Here is an 8,108-nt window from a genome sequence, read left to right as displayed (position 1 = left end):
GTGCCATGTGCACGCGCGTGTGTGCATGTGTGTGTGTGTTTGTGGTGCTGGTTAAGTGTTAGTGTTACTTTTATTCTTTTTTTCCTTAAAACTGGTATGTATCCACATCAAATTTGGGTCTCTTCCTTTTCCTCTCTCTACTAGGATTGATCCTTTTGATTCAATAAAGATAGTAAAGTCCTTTTGATTCAATAAAGATAGTAAAGGTGGGAGCACGCAGAGAAAGGAGACTTAATATTTGTAACAGCAGCCTGGGAAATAAAAGATGTCCTAGTATCAAAGGTGTTAGAGGAACTGAAAGAGCAAGCCGAGAAAGGCGAGGTGACCCAGAGGTGAGCAGCTTCAGGGTGTGGCCACCTCTCCTAGTGCTGGAGAGACACAGCAAAGAGATGGGGCATCAAAGCCCAGAGCAAGGGCCATCCAGGAAGCTGGAATCACAGTGGATCTGCCCAGAGGAAGCAGGAACCATGCCACAGAAGCAGCTGCTGCCCCAGGAGCCACCAAGGCATGGGAGAGGAGACAGCATGCCCTGGCTTCTCACTTTCTTTTGCATCCTGTCTCCTTTGGGTATCTCCCACTACCTAAACCTAGCTGGAAGCCATTTGCAAAGGAGCCTCCCTAACATGATTTCCCAAGTCAGTGCCCCTGCAACACAGGGCAAAGTCAGGGAAGGTGGGAAACAAATTCAAAGATAAAATACAAAGGGCATGAAAACTCATCCCAAGTCCCCCTTCTCTTTCCATTGCCCTCCCTCCAAGTCCTCAGTTATGTAAAACCCTTCCATGCAGTCATATCTTAGGGGAAGCGGGCACATATGAAAAGCCACGGCTCACTCTTTTCTGTGGTTTTATGACAACCAGTTTTCACTCCGAATGGCAAATTAGGATATAGCAGGTACTACGAATTCTAAGGAAGTGAGGTAAGAGATCAGTCCTGGGTGTTCATTGGAAGGACTGATGCTGAAGCTGAAACTCCAATACTTTGGCCACCTCATGCGAAGAGTTGACTCATTGGAAAAGACCCTGATGCTGGAAGGGATTGAGGGCAGGAGGAGAAGGGGACGACAGGGGATGAGATGGTTGAATGGCATCACCGACCCGATGGACATGGGTTTGAGTAAACTCTGGGAGTTGGTGATGGACAGGGAGGCCTGGCGTGCTGCGATTCATGGGGTCGCAAAGAGTCGGACACGACTGAGTGACTGAACTGAACTGAACTGAAGGTACTTTAAAAGTATAACTACTATCATATAAGGTTGAGTGCAGAGGAGAGTTTATATAAAGCAACCAAAAAGTTAAACATTTTATTAATCAAAATAAAACATTTATCCAAATTTTATTCAAATGTATTCTATTTATCCAAATTTCTATTTTCTTTTCCAAGGAAGAGAAACTTAATATTGACCATACATTCAAAATATCCATAAAGGTCATACATTGGACATCCTAGACAATCATTGGTTCTTGCCAAGAAGAAACAAGAGTTATCTCGTTGCTGAATCTGTGCTCCAACATTAGTGTGGAAGGCTGAATTCAGAAAGGCAGTCCTTTCCTCTCATCCCTTATAAAATAAAAGGGTGAATTCCCATCTTTTCCACATTTTTTTTAACCTTTTCCATTTGAGAACTCTTTCATAAATATCAGTTTTCCTTGCATTTACCTGGTTGTGCCTTCCTTCCAAATTTGGCTAAAGCACATACCCAGGTTCTGTGTGTCTAAAAAGTATTTGTAATTAGAAATGTTGGTTATGAGCAAGGAAAATTATTTTCCTTGTCCACACATAATAGGTATTGTCAGCCACGCACTGTCTTTCAGTTTTCTAATTTGTAATGTGATATGATGGCACTTTTTGACAGTAACTAAAATGATCTATGGCCATAAAGATATAGTCTCATGGTTATAAGAAAGATTTATGATTCTGGTTATGAAAGATATTTTACTCCTCAGCAACATTACAGGCATGGCTGAAAGCCCAACAAAATCGAAATAAATGTACAGAATGAACAAGCTTGTCAGGTAATAAAGGAAGTTCTTCAAATCAATGGTAAGGTTACATAAGGGACTGAGACTTGATTATAGGTATAATTTTAATGCTATTTTATAATTTTATCTTAAATATTTCCAGAGTGCATCTGCTTATATTTGTGAAAGTAATTTTCCTTTAAAAAATAACTGGAAGGCAAGATGGATGGATGAAGTGCCTTTGAAAATACCAATCACATAATCCTATGCCTTGCCATTCATTTTAAGGGACATGTTGACTGTATGTAAAGAATGTTTTCAGAAATTGCCTCTATTAAGCCCGAGCTAGCCTGCAGAATGGTCTTTTAAAACTGAATGGACTGCAATTAAACATGGAAGTAATGTCACATTTAGATTCAGGCTTGGAAACTAAAACTACTCCCTTTTGTTGATTTGCTCATTATCAGGAAGTGATGATTAAGAAACTCAAGGTCGGCCGAGTTATTCTCCGGCCATTGTCCAAAAATGAAGGATTCTAATTAAAATGCAGTGCGGCAGCCTAAAGGAATATCTGTTCAAGTGAAATCACTACACCAGAAGCAAGTGCAATTAGGTAATTTCACATTTCTCCTTTCGTAAGTATCACAAAATGTCTAGCCAACAGCTAATTTTGTAAATAATTTAATGCCATATTATAGTCATATCAACTGGGGACAACTGTCCTCTAATCTGAAGTTTGGCATCCATAATGTGATTTCATGTACCAACATAACGCAAATTAATTTGACCCCATAATTACTTTTCCACCAATTTTACTCATATTTGTTAATTTTTTTTGATGGGAAAGAATTGGAAAACTACAAACAACATTTTAATAGCAGTGAGTGTAATGATAAAATCTCAATAGTGGTAAAATTTAACAGATGCCATATTTGAAAAAACATGAGCTTTAAACACTTCTATTGAGTAGACTATAGGCTTTAAAATAAAGCTATTCTAGATGGCCAAAAAACACAGGAAAAAATATTCAACATCACTAATTATTAGAGAAATGCAAATCAAAACTACAGTGAGGTATCACCTCACACCAGTCAGAATGGCTATCAACACAACGTCTACAAATAATAAATACTGCAGACGGTGTACCTTGTACATTCCCACTGTTGGTGGGAATGTAAATTGGTACAGTCACTGCAGAGAATAGTATGGAGATGCCTTAAAAAGCTAAAAACAGAACTACTGGGTGACCCAGAATCCCACTGCTGGGCATATGCCCAGGGAAAATCATAATTCAAAAAGGCACATGCACCCCAATGTTCCCCGCAGTACTATTTACAATGGCCAGAATGTGGAAATAACCTAAATGTCCATCAACAGAGGAATGGATAAAGAAGATGTGGGACACATATACAACGGAATATTACTCAGCCATAAAAGGGAGCAAAATTGGGTCATTTGTAGAGACATGAATGGATCTAGAGACTGTCATATAGGATGAAGTAAGTCAGAAAGAGAAAAACAAATATCACATATTAACACATATCTGTGGAATATCAAAATATTGGTATAGACGATCTTATTTACAAAGGAGAAATAGAAACACAGATATAGAGAATGTATGGATACTAAAGGGTAAAGGAGGGGATGGGATGAATTGGGTGACTGATATTGATATATATATATATATATATATATATATATATATATATACTACTGATACTGTGTATAAAATAGATAACTAAGGAGAACCTTCTGTATAGCTCAGGGAATTCTGTTCAGTGTTCTGTGATGACCTAAATGGGGAGGAAGTCCAAAAAAGAGGGGGTATATGTCCACGTATAGCTGATTTACTTTGCTGTACAATAGAAACTAATGTGACATTGTAAAGCAACTATATTCCAATAAAAATTAAAAATAAAGCTATAGTTCATTATTATTTTAAAAATTAATAGTGGAGAACAATTTTTTAAAGTTGTGTATTAAATTTTTTTTAAATTAATGTATAGTTGACTTACAATGTTGTGTTAGTTTCTGGTATATAGCACAGTGATTTAGTTACACATATATGTACACATTCTTTTCCATATTCTTTTCCATTTATAGTTATTATAGGATACTGAATATACTTTGTGCTACACAAAAGAGCATTATTATTTATTTTATATACAGTAGTTTGTATCTGCTAATCCTGTAATTTATCTCTTCTCCATCCCCTTTCCCCTTTGGTAACAGTAAGCTTGTTTTCTATGTCTATGCGGGCCTGATTCTGTTTCATAAAATAAGTTAATTTGAGTCACAGTTTAGATTTCACATGTAAGTGATACTTTATGGGATTTGTCTTTCTCCTTCTCACTTATTTCACTTAGTATGATACTCTTTAGGTCTATCCATGTTACTGCAAGTGGCATTATTTCATTGTTTTATGGCTCTTCCATTATGTATATATACTGCATCTTTATTCATTTATCTGTCAGTAAACATTTAGGTTACCTTCATGTCTTGGCTATTGAAAATAGTGCTGCTATAAACACTGGGGTGCAATTATTTTTTTGAATTATAGTTTTCCCCAGGTATATGCCCAGGATTTCTGGATAAAATGGCAATTCTTGTGTTTTAAGGAACCTCCATTCTGTTTTTCATAGAGGCTGCACCAATTTACATTCCCACCAACAGTGTAGGAGGGGTTCCCTTTTCTCCACATCTTCTCCATCACTTTTTAATGATGGCCATTCTGACCAGTGTGAGGTGATATCTCATAGTAGTTTTAACTTGCATTTCTCAAATATTTGGCAGTGTTGAGATCTTTGCATATGCCTGTTGGTCACCTGTATGTCTTCTTTGGAGAAATGTCTATTTAGGTCTTCTGCTTATCTTTCAGTTGGGTAGTTTGGGTTTTTTTAATTGAGTTGTATGAGATGTTTGTATATTTTGGAAATTAAACCCTAGTCATTCACATCATTTGCAAATATTTTCTCCCAGTCTATAAGTTGTCTTTTTGTTTTGTTTATGGTTTCCTTTGCTCTGCAAGAGTTTATAAGTTTAATTAGGTCCCATTTGTTTATTTTTGCTTTTATTTCTATTGCCTTGGGAGACTGACCTAAAAATAATTGGTATTATTTACATCAGAGAATGTTTTGCCCATGTTCTCTTCTACGGTTTTTAGGGTGTCATGTCTTTTTTTTTTTTTAAACAGCTGTGTTTTATTTTATTTTATTTTTTTTTCAGTGGGTTTTGTCATACATTGATATGAATCAGCCATGGATTTACACGTCTTCCCCATCCCAATCCCCGCTCCCACCTTCCTCTCCACCCAATTCCTCTCGAAGCATCCCACCCTCACCTTCTCCCACAGAGTTCAAAAGTCTGTTCTGTATTTCTGTGTCTCTTTTTCTGTTTTGCATATAGGGTTATTGTTACCATCTTTCTAAATTCCATATATATGTGTTAGTATGCTGTAATGTTCTTTATCTTTCTGGCTTACTTCACTCTGTATAATGGGCTCCAGCTTCATCCATCTCATTAGAACGGATTCAAATGAATTCTTTTTAACGGCTGAGTAATATTCCATGGTGTATATGTACCACAGCTTCCTTATCCATTCATCTGCTGATGGGCATCTAGGTTGCTTCCATGTCCTGGCTATTATAAACAGTGCTGCGATGAACATTGGGGTGCACGTGTCTCTTTCAGATCTGGTTTCCTCAGTGTGTATGCCCAGAAGTGGGATTGCTGGGTCATATGGCAGTTCTATTTCCAGTTTTTAAAGAAATCTCCACACTGTTTTCCATAGTGGCTGTACTAGTTTGCATTCCCACCAACAGTGTAAGAGGGTTCCCTTTTCTCCACACCCTCTCCAGCATTTATTGCTTGTAGACTTTTGGATAGCAGCCATCCTGACTGGCGTGTAATGGTACCTCATTGTGGTTTTGATTTGCATTTCTCTAATAATGAGTGATGTTGAGCATCTTTTCATGTGTTTGTTAGCCATCTGTATGTCTTCTTTGGAGAAATGTCTGTTTAGTTCTTTGGCCCATTTTTTGATTGGGTCATTTATTTTTCTGGAATTGAGCTTCAAGAGTTGCTTATATATTTTTGAGATTAATCCTTTGTCTGTTTCTTCATTTGCTATTATTTTCTCCCAATCTGAGGGCTGTCTTTTCACCTTACTTATAGTTTCCTTTGTAGTGCAAAAGCTTTTAAGTTTCATTAGGTCCCATTTGTTTAGTTTTGCTTTTATTTCCAATATTCTGGGAGGTGGGTCATAGAGGATCTTGCTGTGATTTATGTCGGAGAGTGTTTTGCCTGTGTTCTCCTCTAGGAGTTTTATAGTTTCTGGTCTTACATTTAGATCTTTAATCCATTTTGAGCTTATTTTTGTGTATGGTGTTAGAAAGTGTTCTAGTTTCATTCTTTTACAAGTGGTTGACCAGTTTTCCCAGCACCACTTGTTAAAGAGGTTGTCTTTTTTCCATTGTATATCCTTGCCTCCTTTGTCAAAGATAAGGTGTCCATAGGTTCGTGGATTTAGGGTGTCATGTCTTATGTTTAAATCTTTAAGCCATTTTGATTTTATTTTTGTGTGCAGTGTGAGGGTATGTTCTAACTTCATTGATTTACACATGGCCGTCCAGCTTTCCCAGCACATCTGCTGAAGAGACTGTCTTTTCTCTATCATGTATTTTTGCTTACTTTGTCAAAGGTTAATTGACCATAGGTGTGTGGGTTTGTTTCTGAGCTCTCTATTCTGTTCCATTGATCCATATGTCTGTCTTCAAAACAATAACACATGGTTTTGATTTTTGTAGCTTTGTATTATTATTGTCTGAAAACTGGGAGGATTATGTCTCCAGCTTTATTCTTTTTCCCTCAAGATTGCTTTGGCAATTCTGGGTTGTTTATGATTCCATACAAATTTTAGGATTATTCTAGTTTTGTGAAAAATCTCATGGGTAATTTGATAGAGATCACATTAAATCTGTAGATTGCTTTGGGTAGTATGACCATTTTAACAATATTAATTCAGTGAAAGAACAATTTTTATAGATACCAATTCTATTGGAAGAAGTCTTAATTTTCCTTTATAATAACAGTATCCCAATCTTGATTTTTTTTTTTTTAGTAAATCAAAGTTGCTGATATAAGACATGAAAAGAACCCAAGTTTATTAAAAACAAACAAACAAACAAACAAAAAACTGCTACAATAGCAGGCTATTTGAGGTGGTTTGATTGAAATAATAGTTCCAATGAGATTTAGTATGGTTTATATTATCAGATTCCATGGTAAAGCTCTGTGCGATCTCTTAAATGTAAACCTTGTGAATGCAGGGTTCTGTAAAGAAATTACTTTCCTTGTTTCATTCACTGTGGGCATCTCACTTCACATACTGATGGAATAGTAGTGGTCCTTAAATTTGGGGGGATTATGGACTCTTCCAAGAAACAGGTAAAAGTTTTAAACTTCTCCCCAGGAAAATACTTAATCACATATCTACACAAAATTTAATATAAGATTTTAACTTGCCATGGCTATTAAGTGAAAGTCACTTTGCAACCCCACGGACTATACAGTCCTTGGAATTCTCCAGGCCAGAATACTGGAATGGGTAACCTTTCCCTTCTCCAGGGGATCTTCCCAACCCAGGGATTGAACCCAGATCTCCCACATTGCAGGCAGATTCTTTACCATCTGAGACACAAGGGAATCCTATAGCTATTAAAGGGGGTCTGCAGATTTCAAGTTAACAACTGCTGGTGTGTTAGTTAATAATAATGTGTTGGAGTGGTTCTTTAACTTGAGACTTTATGAACAGATTAAAAACACATCACTGAGAATAAAAAATAATTTATGGAAGAAAAGAATACAAAGTTAACTCCCAACACAATAATTATTTACAACAAGTAGATATAAGTAGAATTATTTACTTAAGTACTTAAGTAAATTATTTATGACAACTGGGTCTTGTTCTGATGGGCAGGCCATGCTCAGTAAATCTTTAATCCAATTTTCTGTTGATGGGAAGGGCTGTGTTCCCTCCCTGTTGTTTGACCTGAGGCCAAACTATGGTGGAGGTAATGAAGATAATGGCAACCTCCTTCTCAAGGTCCTTCAAAAGGGCACTCAGTGCCCCTGACCCTGCAGTAGGCC

Source organism: Dama dama, chromosome 19 (assembly GCF_033118175.1).
Source record: "Dama dama isolate Ldn47 chromosome 19, ASM3311817v1, whole genome shotgun sequence".
Classification (NCBI taxonomy): domain Eukaryota; kingdom Metazoa; phylum Chordata; class Mammalia; order Artiodactyla; family Cervidae; genus Dama; species Dama dama.
The sequence above is the reverse complement of the archived record's forward strand: the minus strand, read 5'-3'. Positions refer to the sequence as shown.